Raw genomic sequence first — 24,053 nt, forward strand, 5'->3', positions numbered from 1 at the left:
GCAAAGTCTGTAATTGAGGAGTTGAAATATTTCAGACTTTTTACTGATCTGGAATAACTAAACTCACTGATTATTTCTATTTTCCTTAAGCAGGATCATGCTAGTGGCCCTGTGAGGCTGTCCTTATGCACAGCAGTACTTTGAGCTAATCGCTAATGTCATCATGCAGATTGGGTCAAATGAACAATATTACACGCTGATATTTAGTACTTAGAATATTTCAATATTATTTCACCATGTTCACCCTCTTAGTTTAACGTGTTAGCATGCTAACCTTTGCTGATTACCACCAAACACAAAATACAGCTGAGGCTGATGGGAATGTCCTCGTTTTCTCAGTGTTAAACCAACATTAACATTTTCACCTGATGATTACACTTTGGATCAAATCAAATCAAACCATCGCTGTATACAGAACTCATGTCCTGCCCTGTTTTAAGCACTTATTGGAAGAACCAACCAAACTCTAGATGAGGCCTTCTCAACCACAATGATAAACTCTTAACATGGAAGCAACATAACTGAGGCCCCATTTATGAGAGACAGTTCATTAAATACAGTCTACACAAAGGAAGACTTGGCATACTCTGTCAGAGGACTACAAAACAAATTTACTAAGACACACTGACTATGTTCCACCACAAAGACAGGAACTGATTTAGGCAAACTGCCATTCCTCCCAGTTGTGTGTACGATTCTGTTGCTAAAATAATGTATGCTTAAGAAATATGGCCAATAGAAAAGGGACTTGTTACTTGTTTGTGCTATTTCTATTTGTTGATTCTTTCTTTCGTTTGTTCTTCTTCCCCTTTTTACAATTTCATCATTTATTGAAATATTTCATTGGCAAACAGAACAAGAATTGTAGAGAATATCTGAACTGCTCCTTCTATGAGTCCCATGGTTGCCAATAAAAAATAAACTTGACAAAGAAAAAGGTGAGTGTGGCGGGCATCAAATATCAAATCCATGCCTAAGTCCCTCTGGAGTGTATAAATTCTGATTTTTAATACCTACTTTTCTCGCAGCACTGTTCAGAAAAAATCTTCCCGATGTGTTATCTGTGGCATTTACAAACAGTAAAAGGTCTGAGCCGTGAAAATATACTGCATAACATCAGATGCTGTCATTTTACCATCTTTCCAGGAGATGAAATCAGCAGGGTCACCCAGCACCCCGATCTCATCACGAGGTAAGTGAACAATGAAACCCAATGAAAAAAGGATTTTTGTGGGCCAACAAAATAAAGAAGCAGCCACAGGTGTTCTCATTTTAAAATCAATACCCAAGCAGGAAGAACGATTCTCTGATGAGAAAGTGATGTGCAGAGCAGTGTGTCTCCCTTTTTCATTGTAACATACTGTTGGTTTGCTTTTCATGCATCTCTGAAAGGATTGTCCTTTGAAGTAATCACTGTGCAAGTAAATCCTATTTTCCCCGCTTTGATTGGCTTGAGGCTCTAGGCAGATTTCTTCAGTGATGATGAGCGAAAATAAAATGATTGGCAGTGGAGAGGCCAATGAGCGAGCGCATGTTGTGTCACATCAGTGAACTGGCTGCGCTAAGGCCTGTCTGCTCCGACTGAGGGGAGTGTGTTCGCAGCTGAAACACACACCAGGGGTGCCCACGATCCATCGGCTGTGTACTGTAGGAGTTCAAACAGCGACGTTACAGGTGTTTCTGTGTGAATTTTGCCTCTTCAGACACAAAAAGAGTTCCAGTTTTACTCACGATGAAAAGGCAGATGGGCATGTGTGCAGAGGTTTCATAAAATTGCCAAACCTGTAGCTACTTGGTAACGTACTGCAGCACCAAGCTGACCCTGAGAACAATTGCTATCGTTACAGTGCTGACATCTGACAGCCTGGTGTAGACAGTCAGTATATAAAACGGTCTGAAAGGATATTCCTTATCATATGATATTTTTCTCAAATATACCCTGTAGAAAAACAAATGTGCTCACCTGCCACCCAGGATAGTAGTTAGTAGATAATATATGCAGCTTTCACCACTTTTACACTGCCAGCAACAACAACGTACAGCCTTGAAGTGCTGCCAGCTGTGCTACCAGTGATGCTGCATTAATAAGCGACAAATGTAGTGACGGGCTGCATGGCCAAATTAACCTGCTTGGGGGCCCCAGGGTAAAAATTAATTGCTGGGTCCCTGCTAACCCTTCTGGTCCTCCCACTCTCTGTGCATGGTGTACAGTATTCAAGGACTAGAAGAGTAACTGGCCCCAGGTTTGCTGTGAAGTCATTGATGTAACAATATACACTAAATAAGTGCAGTATCAACTCAAATAAAGGCCCTGAAAACAGATTTTCTGCCAAAGTTGCAACAGTTTTACATAATTTGCAGATATTTGATATTTCTGTGTTTCTTTTTTCCCCTGTGCTTTTCTCACTGGTTTTAAGTGGGTGGGTCTTAGTTTGAAAAAGATGATGGCATGTGCACCAATCAGGATTCAGCAACATTCAAGGTAGCTGTCAATCAAACCACATGCACACAGTCCTGATGACCAGGTTAACTGAGTTTTCAGAGTGATAAACTCTTAATTAATAAGAGCTAAGAACGTTTTTAACCTTGATGTTTCTTATTTAGTCAGACATATTTATAGTTACGGTGAGTTACTTAACATTTGGAGCCACGTTTTCAGGGCCTTTAAAACTAGATTTTGGCTTCTGATTTTGACTAATAAGAAGCCCTTATTACAACTCAGTGAACCTGGCTGCTGATGGCCAATGACACCCAATGACTGAGCTGCACACAACTTTTTATGCACAGATGAATCCACTGAGTCACATTTGATTACTGCAGCAAACATGCACTTCTCCATGGTGAACACTGATACAGGACTGTGATTCATTCTCCAGGATCATTGCCAAGTAATGTATGTAAATCTGTAGAAACTGCAAAACAAAGGGGGTGAGTGTTAAGAATATGAATGTATATTGAAGGAGACGGGCAATTCAGATTTGGCTTAACAAAATGTAGCAGTCATCCACTTCTCACTTGGCAAGTTGTGACAGCTGTTATAGTCATTGTGGTAACAAGCTGTTATGTCTGCTGCATTTCCCACTTCATCCTGATGTAGACTCTGTCATTTTCTCCATCTGAGGATTCCTCCAGCCAAAATCATTATAGCACATATTTATATCGCGCTTGCTGGCATGGCTGTCTTTCATTTGGCTATGCCGGAGGTCTTCCAAATGGCTCCATTAACAGACTCCTCATCACCCTGTTTACTTTGGTCCTGACACATATGGGGAATGCAACATTCCCCGTGCTCGTCTCTCCATCTCATGCTGAATAAATTATTCACAAGTGATCACATTCCAGTAGTATAATTATCACTGTCCGACACCAACACCTCAGCAGTTTCTTAGCAACTGCTATCCGCACATTTTCTGCTTCCACAACAGCAGTACTTTCCACCAGCACAAACCAGACTCATTGCTTGTGGAATTTCTGAAATAACGCCATAGGGATTGTCCTAAATACAAACACGCACTCCCTCCTAATCGAAGCATTTTTACTTTTTTAACAGTAGCTGCTCATCTAATGTCATTACAAACATTTCTGCTCTGTCTCTGTTGATCTGAAGAGAACACGTCCTTGGAAACGCTGATGTGGTAGCTTTAGACAGGGAAAAGGAGAGACAACAGCTCCATGCACACTGGCTGGGGAGATGAAAACCTCTGGACTGTCCTCGTTCATTATTCATCCACCCTTTAGAGCCGGTCTGAGTCGTGTATGTCACCACGGATGGCAGACAAGCACCCCAGGCCACAGGCGGAGGGAGTCAGCCTTGGTCGTCGTCAGTGAGCTTGTGGCTCAGATGTCTGCATGGATGGCAGCCAAGACAAACAGGAGGGAGGGTCAGAGTACGGAGCACAGAGTCTGTTGAGGTTTTGTTTGGGAAGGTTTTAAGATCAGAGAATTGCCACTTGGAGAAGTCAGCCTGTGGGCCTTTTTGAGCAGGCGGTCCGAGGGAATTCAACTCGGGACCCAGAACAGGAAGTGCTCACTTACTTTTTCATCTCTGAATTTCTACCACATCTCAAGAAATGTGAAGGTTAGGCAAATTAGACCAATAGCAGATTAAAAACAATAACTTTGTTAGGTAAGTCATTTTTGCACGCACTGTGCCAACAAACTGTTGTGTGACTGTGACATTTATTCAGTGCTGGAGAGCTTTGGAACGTGAGATTGAAAATACCAGAAAGGCAAGACCCTCATCTGCTGAGTGTTATCTGTGTTTATTTTTTGGATTTTTATGCCACCGTATTGAAACATTTAGAGCTCAGCTGATAAATCTGCTGATAGCTTAGAGCAGATATGTTAATATCTCTGTATGCCAGCTGATAAATGATGGTCGATACTGAGGCAAAATACTGATGCTAAGTACTGTATCGGGTCACAATGCAGGGACAGACACTGGTGAGTCAGTTTCCTGCAATCAAAAAGGAAAAGTGCTCCCATGGTTCCTCCAGAGTTGAGGTGATGCCATGTTACACTCGGGTGATCATTCTGGCTGCCCTGCAGGGAGGAGGTGAATGAGGGGGGTGATGGGCTCTAAATTTAACAGTTAGCAATCTGTCTCTGGAGGAGGCCATTTATCGCACCCAATGACTTTAACACGGTTGTTGTAGCATGGACCTGCGTTTGACTGAAATCCAGCCTAAGAGGAGGCAACTTCCTTCACTTCCTCAGTCTATCGGTAATCAAGTGTCTAGCTGCTGTTTGGAGGAAGCGTTCAAATGAGAGCTGCCGACTCGATCGACACAACAGCCAATCTCCTGTTTCTGTTTCTCTTTGGCGTCGGATATTAAAGCTGAAGGTCTGCACGGTGCTCTCTTTTCTTATCGGCATGCCACGGGAAGCAGGCTTTCTCTGTGCTCGCGCTTATATTGACATTTGAAGCTTTCCCTCACTCTGATATTAGTGCGATACCAAACAGTTCATCTCCTTGCAGTTAAATTGTTTTGTCACAATCTGATGCAACACTCTATGGGATGCTGACTGATTTCCTGTTCAGCTCTTCACTGCCTGTCCTATTTACACAAAGGAATCAATTCTGAGCGCATCAGGCCAGTAAAAGTGCTGCTCAAACTGAAATCTTTATTGTTTCACCGGCATATATCGGATTCTGAATTTCACATTCAAATTTCCATTTCCATTTCATTTGCTACAATTGCTGCTGTCAAACCAGTAAACTCCTGTGTATTCAAATGCAGTACTGAAATGCCTCACAACAAATTGCATCATGCTATGCTAAACCTACATTTATCAGACTGTGTAACAGTAGAGTAAGACAGGCGTCCTGCAGCATGGGACAATGTACATGGACGTGTCAGTGTCCTTTTGATTATTTACATATTATCTTTTAATAAATGGCTGCATTTCTACAGCTTTAGAGTGCCAGAAAAACACATCGTCAGTAATATACAGTATGACAGAAGCATGGCCAGATGGTGTTGTTGCATCTCTTACTGTTCATACTATCACCAACTGCATGGCTCTCATTTCATCCATAGGCTTTACTCATCTCATGCTTTTGTTACAGAAGCTTTCAGAAAGGTTTGTTATTCTCCACACTCTTCAGTTGGCATTTAAATCCCTCTGTTTCTACAAGACAGTAGAATTATTTCAATATTCAGCTGCCATACATTGTGCCTGATTGTTTCAGTTGAATAGTTTGGGATATTTTATCAAGCAGTTTGATTTTTTGTGTGTTGTACAGCATTATTGCAGTTTTATTATTGCGAAAGACATTTGTCATTTGTAGTAAGATTTCAGTTCCTAATCCAGTTTGTATTTGTCAAAAGAAAACTGTCCAGGCTCTCCTTGTCATTCGCTCTGGCTTTGCTTCCTGTTTGTGTGTTTAACTGCTCGAGTCTTTCCTCCAAAATAATGTTTTGCTCTCCATGTTTAGTAGGTGGAATGAGAACCTGTCTGACAGGAGATTTGTCATGGATGTTGACCATGTACTGATGCTTCATCGCTCCCAGGTCCCCGTGTGGGTGTTTGTGACCTATCGGACTGGACGCAGACCCGGATCAGCCCGCTCTTTGGGAAATAATAACCACTCACACAGGAACAGGTTGAAGGTTAAGACAGAAATCCAATAATAACCCAGCCTAAGTCCTTGTTCTTGCATGCTTGGTCCTGCACTGACATTCCCATATGTCAATCCACTTTCTGATGGGGCAGACTTAGTGGTGTTGACACTGAAGAGCTTTGTACAGCAAATGCCAAAACCAGCTGGTTTCATTGACCGGCCTTCGGCCCCCACAGTTCAGGCCGACACCAACAACAATGATTCTTTCTGGAACAAAAGATCATGACATGCTGAGTCAGTCAGAGGAGTTAAATGGCAAACCTGTTGGAGACTTCTGAATTTCTATTTTCAGCTCATTTTATGCATTTACAGACAGGACATGTTCAAAGTGGGTTCAAGCTGAATTGCCAGTCAGACACACTTGATGTTTGCAGAGGGCTATCTTGTAGATTGTGTCATCATGGACAATTAAATTTGTGCAGTGTGTGACATCAGTGTGTGGACTTTCAGCACGGCCACTAATGCATACTAGTGTTGCTGAGGTTTTAATCTGCTGCTATTTTGATTTAACTGCAGTGATATGAGGATCACATCATTTTTCCAAGTCTGCAGTCTCTCTGTGTCGATTAGAGACATCACAGCTGAAAAACCAAAATGTATCCACACACAGACTGTGCGAGCATTTGATCTTCCATCCTACAGCGCTCCAAAAGCCTCGATTTATAGTTGTGCGTTCAGTGGTTATTGCACAGCTTTGAAGCTAACGCATGTAGCCCCTGCAGCTACGTCACAGCACCTACTCGGTGAGCCTACGCTGGCTAAGACGATACCATGTGGAGACTGCGAGAACTGTGATTGGTCAGCTTCAGCTGTTTATGTTTTCTCCAGTGGGAGAAGATTATTGATACTGAAGTAACACAGTCATCTTCCCCTTTTCAGTAACACATATATAGCAAAGCCATCTCGACTGCAAAGCCTCTGCTTGCCTGATTGCTGCCTGTGAACAAAAAGAACGGAAACACAGAAACGCATGGCAGTGGTCTCCAAATCTCTGTCACATAGTGAGTGGTAGAGTGTAAACACAGTCACTGCGGGGGAAATGATAAAACCATGATAAGGCCTGATGATGTACAGCTCATCCATCTGGTGTTAAGGTGCTGCTTTAATTTGGTGAAATCTGAACTATAAATCAAAACCTACGACACGCTGTCCATATGTAACCCAGGACAGCTGTTAATCCCTGGAGTAAAGTATAAATCCAGCTCAAGCGGCTTGCAGAAAGCCTACGTCAATAAAAAAATGCCAAAAATTTTCTGATATGTGATAGAACTGCTCTTCTATGTTGCCTCTTCCTCCTCCTGTTTTTGCCTGTGGACAACGTGATCATGTGTCTCAGAATAAATGCTGTGGCCATCTCAAGACCTGCTGGGCCCTGAGGAGACTCATTTAGCTGCCAACGAAGGAGGACATATGATTATGTCCTCTAAATTTGATTTGTGCAGCAGGAGAGATGACTTGCACTTCCAGTGGTTCTAATTATGCTTCATGGGAGGAACCACTGCAACATCAGAGGCAATGTACTCTCCTCACTATGTTAAACATTCTGCTTCAGTATGAATTATGTATACCATATAAATGTTAAAGTGGATTAAGTGCCAAGATTAACACAAATTAAATTAAGCGACAAAAATCCTGAGTATGATGGAACACTTGTCATCCTAATCTCAAGGATTACAAACTGACAACCAAATACTGCCTTTGTCAGTGTTACATGTATTCCGTTGTTTGAGCCTCTCAATGATACTGAAAAGGTAAATGGAAAGTACACCAAAAAATGAACATGCTATTTTAATAATTCTCTAATACTTGTTTTCCAGAGGTTTGAGATTTTATTTTACTGAAAAATGAACGGCCGTAAATGTAAAAAATGATGAGTAATAACTTCTAAGTACGTTTTTATTATACAATAATTACACAAACGTCTGCATTTGCTGTGAAAATGATTCAATGCTTTGCCTTCTTACGAGTTGGGCTGATAAACTTGTAAAGCAAATGGGAGCATACACAATGGCTGATCAGGCCCTTTCTGAAACTAATGCAAACTAACTAAAGACAAACTAAATTGTAACTGTAAAGAAGACAATCAGATGTGCATGTGCATTCTATAAATAGAAACTGGTGTACTGCCAACTACGCTAAATAAGCTATGAGTACGATGTATAAAACAAAAGCTACTCGCCGCCGGTGTGAATGGAACATAATGTCCACAGAGTTTGGACATTCCTGTGAGATCTGACTTGTCACATATTTGTATTTGGCATTCAGTAATGTTCAACTTCCTCTGATGCTGACAGAGATCCAAAAGGATGCAGTACACTCACTGTCGACACATTCAGGAGAAGCATGTTTTTTTTCCCTGATGCTACACCGTAAATGAACAAGTGTTATGAGTCCGTGTTTCATTTGGCGTGTGTTTGACACACCAACCAGCCTGTATTTTAGTGAGAAATCTTAATGTTTGAAATGGCTCGCCTCTTATTCCCATGGTCGACTCCCACTAAAATAACACAGCTACCCGTCGGAGGCTGGTGGGGAGTTGAGACGACAAAATCCAAAAACTGTAAAGTTTGCACAGAGCCACACTTTATCTTGATGGATTATATTGATGCCGAACTGACGAGAGGACTGTCGACTTATGATACCTTTTATCTTGTGTTTCTAGAGTAATGTGCTTTTGCAGACAGGTTATTTGTTAATATGTCATATTTCTTAAAGGGGGTTTGGTGTAATATTTTCCCATTTTAATGCTGCATGTCTATTTTGTAACATTATGTCACCACCAAAGAAGCACTAGGTAACTGCTAAAGTAGGACAACAGTCTCACCATAAGAAGTTTCTCATCAGTTTGTTTAATGTTTAATGTGTAAAAAAGTGTTTTAAGTCCATGCTGCGACTGCTCTCATGATCTCAGACTCAAACACTAACAGCAGCTCGGCGTTGAAACTCGTTCTGATAAGTCTTGACTACTCTCAGCCCATTCATAGACTTAAGCATCAAAATATAACAATAACAGTTAATGTAATGAGTTGTTGACATTTTAAAAAATCAGACAGAATTTTGTGGAAATGTCAAGCATTCAGGTTCCAGTTAATAAACTCATTATTGTTTTTCAATACACTGACTCCTAATTGTTGAATGTAATTATCACTCATTGTTACTGCACCACTGGCCTCAGTGCTCGACATTTCGGCTGTGATGCAACAATAAATTTGTATTTTTCAGAGACCACAGTGACCTTGCCCTGAAAATGCTTAATTCCTGGCCTGTGTAAGAGAGTTACGTTAACTTGATAAAGACCCATGTGAATACAGAGGAAACCAAAAGTTGCAGAAGATCTCAACATAAAACACATCAAAATCGCAACTGGAAAATGAAAGCATTTCAATGTGTCATTCAGACTTTTCTTGCACTTTAATGCAAAGTACACACATATTGTGAGTCCAAATGTTCTGTTGGGTCTCTCTAAAGTACATTAAAAAAATGAAAACATCTAGATCTAATGTAGAACCGTTGCATGCAATGTTCAAACCTATTTCTCGTGAAAAACAAGAAAACAAGCACATCCTTGGCCAAGAAATCAACAGTCTGTTAACCACTTACCCCGCAGTGTAAAACCGTCTCTGCAGGCACGACGGTGGCAGGAATAGCAACGCACTCTTTGGCAAGGACATCCAGTCTCTTGAAACAGATTTGCTTTCTTTGTCACTAATTAAGTGCATTTTGATTGGGAATAATGATTATATTTAAGTAAACTTTCTCTGCCTCTGTAGCGCAGTTGGGGTTCTCAAGCATTCCTAGACATCAGCACCATTAACACCACCAGTCAAACCCATCTAAACACACTCTCTTCAGGTCAGTATGTTTAAGGTCATTTGTATTTGCTTTGCTAAAGTGAGTTATGAAAACTGTGTATTTCCTATTTTTTAGCTTAAAAGAAAAACCTAGAGAAGCTGATCAATGATTACTCGCACTCCGACCTGAGTAAAAACTTTTTCACCGAGTCTACTCAGGCAGGAACCTCACCCTCAAATTTGTCCAACAGCCCAATGTTCCTCAAAAAACGTATGGTGTTAGATTAGTGCGAGCAACACCAGAGCCCATTTTTAGCTGGCTTTAACAAGTGGTGAGATGAGAACAGATGAGACACAGCGTGAGGGGCATGACACAGTGGAGTCAGAAGAAGCGCCTTAATAAACTCCCACCTGATGTCCCAGCCTCAAAATCCTGTACCTTGTTAAAATTTCCCGGCTGGGCCCAGAGAAAGGTAGCCTTTGTCTCACTTCATGCTATGCTATCACAAACTGATCGCAGAGCCTCTCAGCAGGACTATGACAGAATACCACTTAGGGCTGAGTACTTACAGTAAGCCCTCATATTCTGGGCATAATTCATATCTCACAGGGAGACTATTTTTTAGCAGACTTACATGAACTTTTGCCTGAACACACACAGTGAACTTACTGCACTTTTCAAATATTTTCATTTCTCGGGCTGTTTGAGAACATCACAACTTACTTGAGTTTCGCTGTCTAACCTTTCTAACTGAGCTGCTCTGAAGCATTTAAACTGGAACACCACCTCTCAGCACATTTGCATTGTTAGTCCTCTGATTCAAATTCAGTAAATACCGCACTTTCTTTAAACTATGCTGAATTCATTTTAGAGCATATTTTTTTAGGAGCCATCATACACACAGTTGTAAATGAAATGTGATATCATCATGCACGTATAGACAATAACCTCCGTATCTGCTGTCCTTGTGGAAGCCTCTTGTCTTTGATGGGCACCAAGTAGCCTAGGACAATCATCCTAAACAATAAAACATTCATGCTGACATGATACAATCTTATTCTTTGTCTTAATCAATTTATGTTGCTCATTTTCTCAAACTAATTGCTTTGACCAGGCCTGGACCTGCTATGCCATTATAATAGGATTTTAAAAGAGCCATTTTCTAAGGGATTATGGGGATGGTTGGTACTGTAAAACTCACTGCCTTCAGTTGAAGTGCTTCCTTAAGTCAGTTTCATTTAAGAAGGTCACAATACTTAGTAGGGGCTGGGTTCCAGGGAATAAATGCTTTTATGCTGTCTGTACATTGTGGATTTGAATTCATTCAACAGCTCTGGCAATATTCAGAAGTTCTGGTTCTCTAATTTCTCCAAAACTGTGGTATTACATGAAGATGTACAACATGTACTGTATGTCAGACGTGATGATTCACAACATGCAACTTGAATGAAGTCTCACCAGTTCTATGGAGGAAGATTACAAGAAACTGCACCATTGGTGAGAGTAAGGGCATCAACGTTTGGCCACATTGTAATTTCCAATTAAATCACAATTCTTTGTGAAGTTTTCTTATGATTAAAGTGACTATGTAGGCACACTTAAATCTGCGCACCATCCACGTTTGGCCTGAAAGCAGGCAATAATCTTGTCAAAGAAATCCAATTAAAAGCACCTGGATCCTGAGGAAACAGGGGAGACTGGTACCATTTAAAAAGCTATTTCTAAGAGCCGCAGGCTACTGGGGGCTACCAGGGCCCGGCTTCTAATAGTCTGAAGGAGCAGGGTTCCCTTATGACAAATGATACACTGACATCTGTTAAATGAACATGCAAGCTTACCAATATACACTGACTTTAGATCTCAAACTAGGAATGTTTTTGGTGCCAATACCAATCTGAGTCCTTTAATACTGAGGAGCTGCCAAGTCTGATCTGATACTTATATTGACCTAAATGTTGATTAAATGTGTGTCTGGCACTTTTAAATAACAGCTGTAGCCTTCTTAATTTGGTACATCCAATATTTCACAAGTTTATCAATGTTGAAGTCGATCGAATTGAATTATTGATACGTCATGAATGAAGGCTTAACTGAGAGAATGTGACTCCTGAAACTCAAGAGAGGACACATCAGTCAAGTGGAACTGTTGGAATGGCAAAAACACTAATTCCACCCGCGGTTATGAGACAAACACCAGTCTGACAACAGACAAGTTTTTGGCCTGCCATCAAGTTACTCACAGAATTAGTGCTGATTGTCATTTAAACTGGTGAAAGTAACAGTCAGGAATGGGTAAAAATGAGGAGTTGCTCTGCTCTTTCCTGATAAGAGAGTAGAGATAACAGAGTCGTGACTGACGGAGCTGAGCAAATTGCTGTATTTTGTCAACCCCGGGTGTCGACAGAGTTAGTCAACGGTGCAACCAAATCATTTTCCACATTCACACTCATTTTCACTCACATACAGAGCAAAATACTCACGGTGTAGAGCTGGGCTGACATTACGGAGAGCAGTGCTTCAACACGAGCAGACTGAGGTGGATGACAAGATCCATGAGCCATTAAAATATGCCCAGATCTGCCCAACACTGATCTTCAGGATCGGCTCAGGACATCCCCATTTCAAACCTGTCAATCACTCTGATACTGATATTCTGACTTTCCTTCGTCTTCATCACACAGCACAGGCCTTATCACAACATACTGTAAAATAGAGTTCTGTTATGGACATCCCAGGAGCATCACAGTTATCCTGTGTGAATGTCCATTGTCAACCTGCTGAGCTGATCAGAAACAATCTAACTACTGACTTCACATTGCTAACTCAATCTGCTACTCAGCAGCTGAAACACTACACGCTGACCAGCTACAGCAACCTCAAAGGGTCAAACTTCTAACTCAAAATTTCAAATATCAAATCACAACATTTAAGAATTGAATACATATCAAGTCGGCGCCCAAGTATCGCGATAGCACTGAAATGGGAGGTAAGCACATCATCCCAGCCTGAAACTGCCAACAGAAAAAAATGTAATAAACCTTTTCTCGCTCTGTTGCTTACGAGAACCTAATATCTCAGTAGATGGATACCAGCAGTTAGCAGTTTGTGTTCGTTTTACCATTTTAGTGCAACATTAATCTTTATGATGGTGAAGTAAGACAGTCTAGTGTTGGACAATTTTCAGGAAAACCATTAGATTCTAGGCACATCACCACAAGCGATAAGGACAAGAGACAACCAGGACGACAGAAAGGAGACACTGCTGTACCAGATCTGGCTGTGGTGCTGTTGGCAGCTCACACCCTCAGTGACAGCAGCAGCAGAAGAAAACCGCTTGTACTTTTTAAGGCAGTTTATCAGTAATGGCCAAAAATGAAGACTTTGAGAGATTTAGTTGAGATGTTTCTTCAGTGTAACGACAATAGAAATACTACAAAATCCTTCTCCTTTGTGACTGTCAGATATTGCTAATTCTCACAATGTTTCAAGTTGTCATGGTAGGGAATTAGGATAAGTATTGAACTTATAATAATCATAATAGACTGTTATTACTGCCGAGCATTGCACAACTGTAAAACATTACAATGATGTTACAGTTTATGGATCTTTTATTCCTAAGCATGATGGACTGTCCTTTGAGACCCCCGACCAATCAAACGAAGGGGAAATAGAGCAAAGGAAAGATCAAATGAAGAGTGGAGGAGACCAATCACCTCTGTCTGAAGGGTTTTCAAAGTAATTGAAGCTGAAATACAATTACGATGCGGCAGGGTGTCAGGGTGTCACCGGAGGCAGCTAATTGGGGGCAACCCCATGTACACCGTGCAGTGATTAAGAGGGAGATGGCATTAGAGGATTGGAACAAGTTTAATTGGGTGTGTTGAATAACTTGATAACTTCTGAGGTTTCTGTTCATTCGCATGATCTCTACATTTCTGGTTATCTACCAAGAATAATAGGCTAATTCTTGTGATCAGCTCTAAGGAAAGAGGAAGAGTACTCACATGAAGGTGATGCAACAAGGATGTCCATAATTGGCCGCAAATCAAAGCATCTCTTTTAGATTTGCACCTGCTTTTTTAATAGAATAGACTGTGATGTCTCAGTCTTTGAAGAGAAGCCTGGTTTTCCATTTGGAGCATGGAGTTGTAACTGGATTTGTGACAAATAGAATCAAAACAAAAGACCTGCTGCAAAGCAGACTGTAAATTAGCTTGCTGAACAAAAGATCTGAGGAAAATGATTAAAAATAGTTTGTGTTTACTCTGATCTTGAAAAACGGCTTCATTTGTAATGGAGTTCAGGCTAATTACAGTATTTATATAATACAAGTTGGAGGAAACGCATCACAGCAGGTCAGTTAACTACATGGTAATGAATGAATGTTCATACTTCATGAAGCACTGTCGACTCCACCAATGACATTTTAATACCAACCATGATTTCTGATCTGGTGTGCAGCATTTGGTACATCAGCCTACCCGAATTTATTCTACTGCTTGTAAAGAGTACGAGGGGAAATTACCTTCAATAACGTGACAGTGTCTTCCTCCACAACTGTCAAACCTGGAAAGTAAAACCAATTCACAGGAAAGAGAATATTCTCACACATTTCCTAAAAGAACTGAGAGACAGACAGGGAGGAAGAGGGAGAGGGAGAGGATACACTGGTTTCCATAGCAATTGTCGGCACTGTCACATGGTTACCTAGGAACTAGTCCTGTGATGCTGTGCAATTTATTTGTTTATGTTTGGCAAGCCTCTCACTGTCGCTTACACAGAACAAAGCCATATATTGCCATTTCATTTTTGACAGGTAAAGAACTGTCAGTAAAATCTGAAACGTCTGAGTGAGAGGTGCCAAATGTGCTATGAGAGATAAAATACTCCTGCTTATCTCGCATAATTTGTCTGAGTACTGTAATTACATCTTCGCATGTAGAAAGCGCCGGGTCGTATGCAGGTCAAGAGGACCACACACAGGAAAGATCAACCCTGAAACTCCATTTGGCGCAGACTGATCAATGCTCCGTGGATGTAAAAGCAAGAGCGTTGCAGGTCAAAATGAATGAAGACTGAACGCAAAAGCCGTCCCAAGTAATTTATGTAAATATGAATCACTCTTCAAAGCCTTAGTTTCACCTTTGACAAAGACAACCAAACGCTCCATTTGTCTCAAAGCGAGATCAATCTCCCACAGTTCAATTACCAGGGCTGGGAAAGATACATGACAAGCAGCTGGATTACAGTAATCACATTACCGAACTAAACCCAGAGTAATGACTGCCTGGACATGTGCCTGAATAATTAAACACATTTCGACTGTGAGGCTGCTGATGAAAACATTCACGCAGACAACTTAAAACAACATTTTCCAATTTTCCGAAAGCTAAATATTTACTATTTTGGGAATGAGAGCTACAATTTTGAAAGCAAGTTTGAATAAAAATCAGCCATGTGATCGTTACAAGTATGGAGAGTGTGAGAAAATGAAGTTCACTTACATGACAGCAACAGTGTGAGAGTGTTTACATGGTGACGAGAGGCTTCGAGCTCATCTGCCTAATGAGAAGACTGACTTGATTACCCCTCCACCCTTGTCACTGCTTAAAACCCACCCGACTTCTAATCAGAGATCACTGCAATTACGGTTCTCTAGAGGGTGGTAGAACATGATTACACAAATGTTGATTTCAAGGAGAAATCTCAATCGCAGGCAACTATTAAGTGCAAACTTTTCATGGTGCAGCAATCATCAGCAAGTAGGAAAACAAAGTCGTACTTACAACTTCTGACACTAAATTGTTTCATATCTTTAAAATATGTCTATAAAACGTTTTTGTATTTGGCTTGGGGAAAAAAAACAGACTTTTGTTCAAAGATTTTCAACAGAAACTTCCAAACTTAATGTTCCTTTACCGCAGCCTATTTTCTCCTCATGTTTACCATTGCATACCCAGTTTCAGAGTGCCCTCTGCTGTTCTGGCAAGTACACTGCAGTGTGACTAGGATACTGTACATGGAAGTGACTAAAAGCACGTACATGCATCAGAAATGTGCTTCTTAACAATGCTCTACTATATCAATGTACTATATCAGGTTTATTCAAGTAAACAGGTTTTGTTTCTACTGTATGTATTACATCATCTAGCACATTGTGTCATGTGAGGAATGGTTCCTTTCACAATGTTAAATTATTATCACATTAGACCTACTGATTTTATTAGCTTATGTTAAGTGCATGGTAATGTAATGTATTACATATATGTATTATAGTAATGTTAAGTCAAACTATTCAGAATGAGACAAAAGCATGGTAACATTAATATCATTCACAGATTCAGATCATCACCAAGACATCACAAGACTGAATGTCCCAAAATAGATATGCTTAAAGTCTACTGTATATTACACTTAAAATGTACTTTTTTTTAAAAGCCTGTTTTTACAGAAAACTCTAAACTAACAAGGAATCACATTACACTGATTTATATGTTTTGTACAACATACAGAGAAAGAACCTCATTGATAACTCGATATTTCCAGATCTTTCCTGGAACTTTCAAACTACAGACTGGGTCATCCTCGTTGAGCATACAAGCCATTAAACTTCATGTTCTTTTCCACATATTAGATAGTCTCCTTGGAGACCGTCAAAAATTGCCTTCGCCGACTATATTTCAAGTCGTCTCGGCGGGGTATTGGGTAAAGTTTTCAACTAGCAATAATCGCGCCTCGGATAAACCTCATAGGCTACGATACTGCCACTGCGCAAAGCTACCGGATTGTTAGACGCGTCAGGCATAAGTCTCCGTTGCGGACACCTCTGTGTCAGGGTTTGAACGGTGGGGGGTAGTTTCAAGTGTTCGACTTTATATATACATCGTCACAACGTCGAAATCGTGATATCTTCAATGAGAAGTCGTTGGGACTTTGTTAATTTGTCTCCATAAATGGGGACAGTACGTAATATGCGTAGAAAACCGGACAGAATAAAATACGCAAAAGTGTCTTGAAGAGGAATCGTGTAACTAAACGGCCGTTATGACATGTCACATGTTCTGAATCGGATCGTAGGTTATCATAACCGCTTATCATTACGAATACAGTCATATACAAATAATCCTGCATCAAAAGTCGCCCATAACCTTAAATAAGTACACAAGAATTGAGAGAAGTAGTAAACGGAAGTGACGTTGCCTCTTGTACGTCTTTGTTTCAGACTCCCCGTCCTCGGACAACTACAAACACGACGACGTTCCACGTTCTCATGAATTTGTGACATAACCACCCGAATTTTTAAAGGTGGGGAAAATGTGTAAAAGTAAAATATAGTCATTGCTTACACCCTGACATCCTCGAAGAAATAAATGATGATTATGTTGACGAAAGTACTGAAATATCGACCAGACTTAAAATGATTTATTTGATTTTCGACAACACAAATGTCCCTGTCGGGACTATCAAAAATTGCCATGGCCGACTATATTTCAAGTCGTCCAGGCGGGGTATTGGGTAAAGTTTTCAACTAGCAATAATCACGCCTCGGATAAACCTCATAGGCTATGATACTGCCACTGCAAAAGGATAAGGAGCACAAGTTACACGGGGGAGCCTCTAAGATCCGCACACCCCTATGCCTGGGTTTTAACGTGCATATAGTAGAATGACTGGGAAGGCTGCATGCTGTATATCGATGTACTTTAATGTTGATTGCCCAAGAAAAGTCTGGTACATTTTGCTTACTCTGGGTTTAATGTTTACCGTCATGCTTTTGTTTATGTGGGTTAAGAAATGTGATGTAACTGCCAGGTTAGCTGTTGATGACGGGTGAGACGTGCATGTGTAGGTCAACGTGACTCATGACTGTAGTTGGATAGGTGGTAACCAGAGCCATACAAAAACACAGTTGCGACGGTCTGATCAGGCGGTCACGTGGTTCATGCAGCTCTCTGCAGTTTCACGCAGATCTGTGCCGTCCAACTGTTTGAATGGTTTCAGGCGGACAGACAGCAGCAACGAGCTATTTTCCTTCAAAACGAACGCATCATGTACATTGATCAGTCTTTCTGTGTTAAAATATAGTACTTTTTACTCCAGTCCACGACTTACAAGTTACTCTGCAGAGTTATAGCGTCAGAGTCAGGTTAATAATACAAATATTACACATTGTAATATGGATTAGACAATCCCCCACAAGCCACTCAGCAGTATATGCAGAACAATAAATTGATCCACCTTCAATATATATAGAGTACTGCATAAAATTTAAAACTAGCAATAATAACATCACACTCACGTTAATTTCTCTCTGTCTTATCTTCAATTATCACATTTCATTCAGTAGATTGATCAGTCCCCTGAATCACAGCAGCACTGGATGACTGTAAAATGATCCAGTGATATTCAGATGTTAATGGTCAGATAAATTCTTCTGACATAGGGTTTAAATCACTTAAGACTCACCTGTTCAACACTGCTTTCCATCTCTGACAGTCTCTTCCACTCATACCCTATTTATTCTTTTTTTCTTATTATTTCCTTATTTTTATTTATTTTGTGAAGCATCTTTGAGTGTCCTGAAAAGCGCTACACAAGAATAATATATTATTGCAACTGTTGCCATCATTGTTTGATTTTTTTTTTTTTCCATATACACGATTTAATGCAAATATTTCTTAACTATACAAAATGAATGAGTGAGAATGTCTGGAACTTGAAACAAAGGATGAGACTCTGCAGCTGTGTTTAAAACAAACTGGCACAATGCTAGAGAATAATTTTTATTACGGCTTGAAGTTTCCATGTGTCACTTCCTAGTTATTCCTGGTAAGTTGTTTCCCTCTAAAAACATCTAAAAGCATTCTTATTTTTTACACCTTGATCAATCTCCTCAGAGACTGTCAAAAATTGCCATAGCCGACTATATTTCAAGTCGTCCAGGCGGGGTATTGGGTAAAGTTTTCAAATAGCAATAATCACGCCTCGGATAAACCTCATAGGCTATGATACTGCCACTGCAAAAAGATGGGGAGTACAAGTTACACGGGGGGGCCGTCTACCTGAGACTGAGACAATCCATGTCTGATAACACAAGAATATCTGATCGAGCATCCTCAACATGACAGGCAACCTCATAGATATGTGTGTCTTTGTCAGTTTAGACTTGTCTATATTTTCTTCAACATATCAATCAGTCTCCTCAGAGGCTGTCAAAAATTGCCATAGCCGACTATATTTCAAGTCGTCAAGGCGGGGTATTGGGTAAAGTTTTCAAACAGCAATAATCACGCCTCGGATAAACCTCATAGGCTACGATACTGCCACTGCAAAAAGATGGGGAGTACAAGTTACACGGGGGGGGCCTCTGACATCTACACACCCCTCTGCTGGGGTTTTAACGTGCATATGGTAGAATGACTGGAAAGGCTGCCTGTTATATATAGATGATACTTTAATGTTGATTGCTCAAGAAAAGTCTGGTACATTCTGCTTACTTTGGGTTTAATGTTTACTGTCATGCTTTTGTTTCTGTGGGTTAAGAAATACGATGTAACAGTATATAAATACTGTATAAGGACTTCAAAAGAATCCAGCTACGTTCAATTGTTCATTGATTATGATTGGTTAGCTGTTGATTACAGGTGACTTCCATGTTTAGGTCAACATGCCTTGCGACTGTACTTGGGTTGGTGAGACTGATTATCTCCAGATTTGGGCCACAGACTGACTATGGTTTGGGCTGGATGACAATAAAGACACTTTCCAAAGAGGGTTCAGAAAACATGGCATTGTCAGATTTGCTCACCTGAGGTGGCCAGTGGAGCATCTGCTTAATTCGGCATTCTTAATCTTTTGTTGAGAATACAGCATCACTTGATGGACTTCCTGTGAGTAGCGCTGTACATATATGCACATCTTAATACATACATTTTGTAACTACATCAAATGTATGAGTAACAGTTACTTGAAAAAGGATGAGAGTCTCCAACTGTGTTTAAAATGAACAGACAACAACAGAAAATTCACTACCTGAGACTGAGACAATCTGTATCTGATCACATTAGACAACATCTGCTGGAGTATCCTTAACATTACAGGCAACCTCACAGTCTCATTTATCTCTCATAATTTCTGCATTTCTTTCAACATGTCAATCAGTCTCCTCAGAGACTATCAAAAATTGCCATAGCCGACTATATTTCAAGTCGTCAAGGCGGGGTATTGGGTAAAGTTTTCAACCAGCAATAATCACGCCTCGGATAAACCTCATTGGCTATGATACTGCCACTGCACAAGGATAAGCTGGACAAGGTACAGAGGGGGGGCCTCTAAGAGCTACACACCCCTCCGCTGGGGTTTTAACATGCATACTGTAGAATAACTGCAAAGAAATACAGTGATATACAGATGTTATCTGATGATGATTGGTTTAGAAACAGCAGATAAATTCCACTGATATATGGCTGAAATGTTACCTTTACACTTTTGTTGATGCTGGGGAAGAAATGTGATTGAACTGGTAGGTTAGCTGTTGATTACATGTGTGACTGCCATGTTTAGGTCAACATGCTTTGTGACTGTAGTTGGTTGGTGGGACTGTTTTTTTCCACACTTGGCCAATAGACTACGGATTGGGCTGGATGAGACTAAAGATACTTTGAAGAGAGGGTTTAAAAGCTAGGTTGCTATCAGACTAACTAGAGAGGTGGCCAGAATACCACTCTTTAAAAGCACACCATCACATCATAGACCTCCTACCCCAAACCCTGCACATATACACATGATTTAATACAAATATTTCATATCAACACAAAATATATGAGTGAGAACTTCTGGAAGAACAAGTGAAAACTACGAATAAGAGTCTGTAACTGTGTTTAAAACAAATAGACAACAACAGAAAATACTCTACCTGAGACTGAGAAAATCCATATCTGATAACACAAGAATATCTGATGGAGCATCCTCAACATGACAGGCAACCTCATAGATATGTGTGTCTTTGTCAGTTTAGACTTTTCTATTTTTTCTTCAACATATCAATCAGTCTCCTCAGGGACTGTCAAAAATGGCCATTGCCGACTATATTTCAAGTCGTCAAGGCGGGGTATTGGGTAAAGTTTTCAACCAGCAATAATCACGCCTCAGATAAACCTCATAGGCTATGATACTGCCACTGCACAAGGATAAGCTGGACAAGGTACAGAGGGGGGGCCTCTAAGAGCTACACACCCCTCTGTTGGGGTTTTAACGTGCATATGGTAGAATGACTGGAAAGGCTGCCTGTTATATATAGATGATACTTTAATGTTGATTGCTCAAGAAAAGTCTGGTACATTCTGCTTACTTTGGGTTTAATGTTTACTGTCATGCTTTTGTTTCTGTGGGTTAAGAAATACGATGTAACAGTATATAAATACCGTATAAGGACTTCAAAAGAATCCAGTTACGTTCAGGCGTTCATTGATTATGATTGGTTAGCTGTTGATTACAGGTGACTTCCATGTTTAGGTCAACATGCCTTGTGACTGTACTTGGGTTGGTGAGACTGATTATTTCCAGATTTGGGCCACAGACTGACTATGGTTTGGGCTGGATGACAATAAAGACACTTTCCAAAGAGGGTTCAGAAAACATGGCATTGTCAGATTTGCTCACCTGAGGTGGCCAGTGGAGCATCTGCTTAATTCAGCACTCTTAATCTTTTGTCAAGAATACAGCATCACTTGATGGACTTCCTGTGAGTAGCGCTGTACATATATGCACATCTTAATACATACATTTTGTTACTACATCAAATGTATGAGTAACAGTTACTTGACAAAGGATGAGAGTCTCCAACTGTGTTTAAAATAAACAAACAACAACAGAAAATTCACTACCTGAGACTGAGACAATCTGTATCTGATCACATCAGACAACATCTGCTGGAGTATCCTTAACCTTACAGGCAACCTCACAGTCTCGTTTATCTCTCTTAATTTATAATTTTCTGCATTTTCTTCAACATATCAATCAGTCTCCTCAGAGACTATCAAAAATTGCCATAGCCGACTATATTTCAAGTCGTCAAGGCGGGGTATTGGGTAAAGTTTTCAACCAGCAATAATCACGCCTCGGATAAACCTCATTGGCTATGATACTGCCACTGCACAAGGATAAGCTGGACAAGGTACAGAGGGGGGGCCTCTAAGAGCTACACACCCCTCTGCTGGGGTTTTAACGTGCATACTGTAGAATGACTGGAAAGGCTGCCTGTTATATATATAGATGATACTTTAATGTTGATTGCTCAAGAAAAGTCTGGTACATTCTGCTTACTTTGGGTTTAATGTTTACTGTCATGCTTTTGTTTCTGTGGGTTAAGAAATGCGATGTAACAGTATATAAATACCGTATAAGGACTTCAAAAGAATCCAGTTACGTTCAATTGTTCATTGATTATGATTGGTTAGCTGTTGATTACAGGTGACTTCCATGTTTAGGTCAACATGCCTTGTGACTGCACTTGGGTTGGTGAGACTGATTATTTCCAGATTTGGGCCACAGACTGACTATGGTTTGGGCTGGATGACAATAAAGACACTTTCCAAAGAGGGTTCAGAAAACATGGCATTGTCAGATTTGCTCACCTGAGGTGGCCAGTGGAGCATCTGCTTAATTCAGCACTCTTAATCTTTTGTCAAGAATACAGCATCACTTGATGGACTTCCTGTGAGTAGCGCTGTACATATATGCACATTTTAATACATAAAAGAAATAAAGAAATACAGTGATATACAGATGTTATCTGATGATGATTGGTTTAGAAACAGCAGATAAATTCCACTGATATATGGCTGAAATGTTACCTTTATACTTTTGTTGATGCTGGGGAAGAAATGTGATTGAACTGGTAGGTTAGCTGTTGATTACACGTGTGACTGCCATGTTTAGGTCAACATGCTTTGTGACTGTAGTTGGTTGGTGGGACTGATTTTTTCCACACTTGGCCAATAGACTACGGATTGGGCTGGGTGAGACTAAAGATACTTTGAAGAGAGGGTTTAAAAGCTAGGTTGCTATCAGACTAACTAGAGAGGTGGCCAGAATACCACTCTTTAAAAGCACACCATCACATCATAGACCTCCTACCCAAAACCCTGTGCATATACACATGATTTAATACAAATATTTTATATCAACACAAAATATATGAGTGAGAACTTCTGGAAGAACAAGTGAAAACTACGAATAAGAGTCTGTAACTGTGTTTAAAACAAATAGACAACAACAGAAAATACTCTACCTGAGACTGAGACAATCCATGTCTGACAAGAATATCTGATGGAGCATCCTCAACATGACAGGCAACCTCATAGATATGTGTGTCTTTGTCAGTTTACACTTTTCTATTTTTTCTTCAACATATCAATCAGTCTCCTCAGAGACTGTCAAAAATTGCCATAGCCGACTATATTTCAAGTCGTCAAGGCAGGGTATTGGGTAAAGTTTTCAACCAGCAATAATCACGCCTCGGATAAACCTCATAGACTACGATACTGCCACTGCAAAAGGATAAACTGGACAAGGTACAGAGGGGGGGCCTCTAAGAGCTACACACCCCTCCGCTGGGGTTTTAACGTGCATATGGTAGAATGACTGGAAAGGCTGCCTGTTATATATAGATGATACTTAAATGTTGATTGCTCAAGAAAAGTCTGGTACATTCTGCTTACTTACTAAAAGAAACAACAGTTAAACGCAGAGTAGAGACTGGTGAGTTTTCTTGACTTGGATAAAAGAAATTAAAAAAAGTCAATTTTGAGGTGAGTGCTTCTGCTCTTTTGTCCTCACACGATTAACTCATGTTAGCAAAAACTGTTTTGTTAATTTTTTGTTCAAAATACAACATCACTTGATGGACTTCCTGTGAGTAGCGCTGTACATATATGCACATCTTAATACATACATTTTGTAACTACATCAAATGTATGAGTAACAGTTACTTGACAAAGGATGAGAGTCTCCAACTGTGTTTAAAATGAACAGACAACAACAGAAAATTCACTACCTGAGACTGAGACAATCTGTATCTGATCACATCAGACAACATCTGCTGGAGTATCCTTAACATTACAGGCAACCTCACAGT

At 40.3% G+C, this 24,053-nt stretch overlaps 8 non-coding genes across 8 annotated transcripts; all 8 read right to left on the minus strand.

The window, feature by feature from the left end:
- Positions 1–16,554: 16,554 nt before the first annotated feature.
- On the minus strand, positions 16,555–16,695 carry LOC139338274 (U4 spliceosomal RNA). The gene has a single exon (XR_011602597.1). It is a non-coding gene; the product is annotated as a U4 spliceosomal RNA (small nuclear RNA).
- A 669-nt stretch (positions 16,696–17,364) lies between these two features.
- On the minus strand, positions 17,365–17,505 carry LOC139338263 (U4 spliceosomal RNA). Its single transcript, XR_011602586.1, has one exon. It is a non-coding gene; the product is annotated as a U4 spliceosomal RNA (small nuclear RNA).
- Positions 17,506–18,804: 1,299 nt separating this feature from the next.
- LOC139338280 (U4 spliceosomal RNA) lies at positions 18,805–18,945 on the minus strand. The gene has a single exon (XR_011602603.1). It is a non-coding gene; the product is annotated as a U4 spliceosomal RNA (small nuclear RNA).
- A 168-nt stretch (positions 18,946–19,113) lies between these two features.
- LOC139338290 (U4 spliceosomal RNA) lies at positions 19,114–19,254 on the minus strand. The gene has a single exon (XR_011602613.1). It is a non-coding gene; the product is annotated as a U4 spliceosomal RNA (small nuclear RNA).
- Positions 19,255–20,077: 823 nt separating this feature from the next.
- LOC139338256 (U4 spliceosomal RNA) lies at positions 20,078–20,218 on the minus strand. The gene has a single exon (XR_011602580.1). It is a non-coding gene; the product is annotated as a U4 spliceosomal RNA (small nuclear RNA).
- Positions 20,219–20,966: 748 nt separating this feature from the next.
- LOC139338288 (U4 spliceosomal RNA) lies at positions 20,967–21,107 on the minus strand. The gene has a single exon (XR_011602611.1). It is a non-coding gene; the product is annotated as a U4 spliceosomal RNA (small nuclear RNA).
- Positions 21,108–21,938: 831 nt separating this feature from the next.
- On the minus strand, positions 21,939–22,079 carry LOC139338257 (U4 spliceosomal RNA). Its single transcript, XR_011602581.1, has one exon. It is a non-coding gene; the product is annotated as a U4 spliceosomal RNA (small nuclear RNA).
- Positions 22,080–23,337: 1,258 nt separating this feature from the next.
- On the minus strand, positions 23,338–23,478 carry LOC139338289 (U4 spliceosomal RNA). Its single transcript, XR_011602612.1, has one exon. It is a non-coding gene; the product is annotated as a U4 spliceosomal RNA (small nuclear RNA).
- Positions 23,479–24,053: the final 575 nt, after the last annotated feature.

This window comes from Chaetodon trifascialis, chromosome 10 (genome assembly GCF_039877785.1).
Source record: "Chaetodon trifascialis isolate fChaTrf1 chromosome 10, fChaTrf1.hap1, whole genome shotgun sequence".
Lineage (NCBI taxonomy): Eukaryota > Metazoa > Chordata > Actinopteri > Chaetodontiformes > Chaetodontidae > Chaetodon > Chaetodon trifascialis.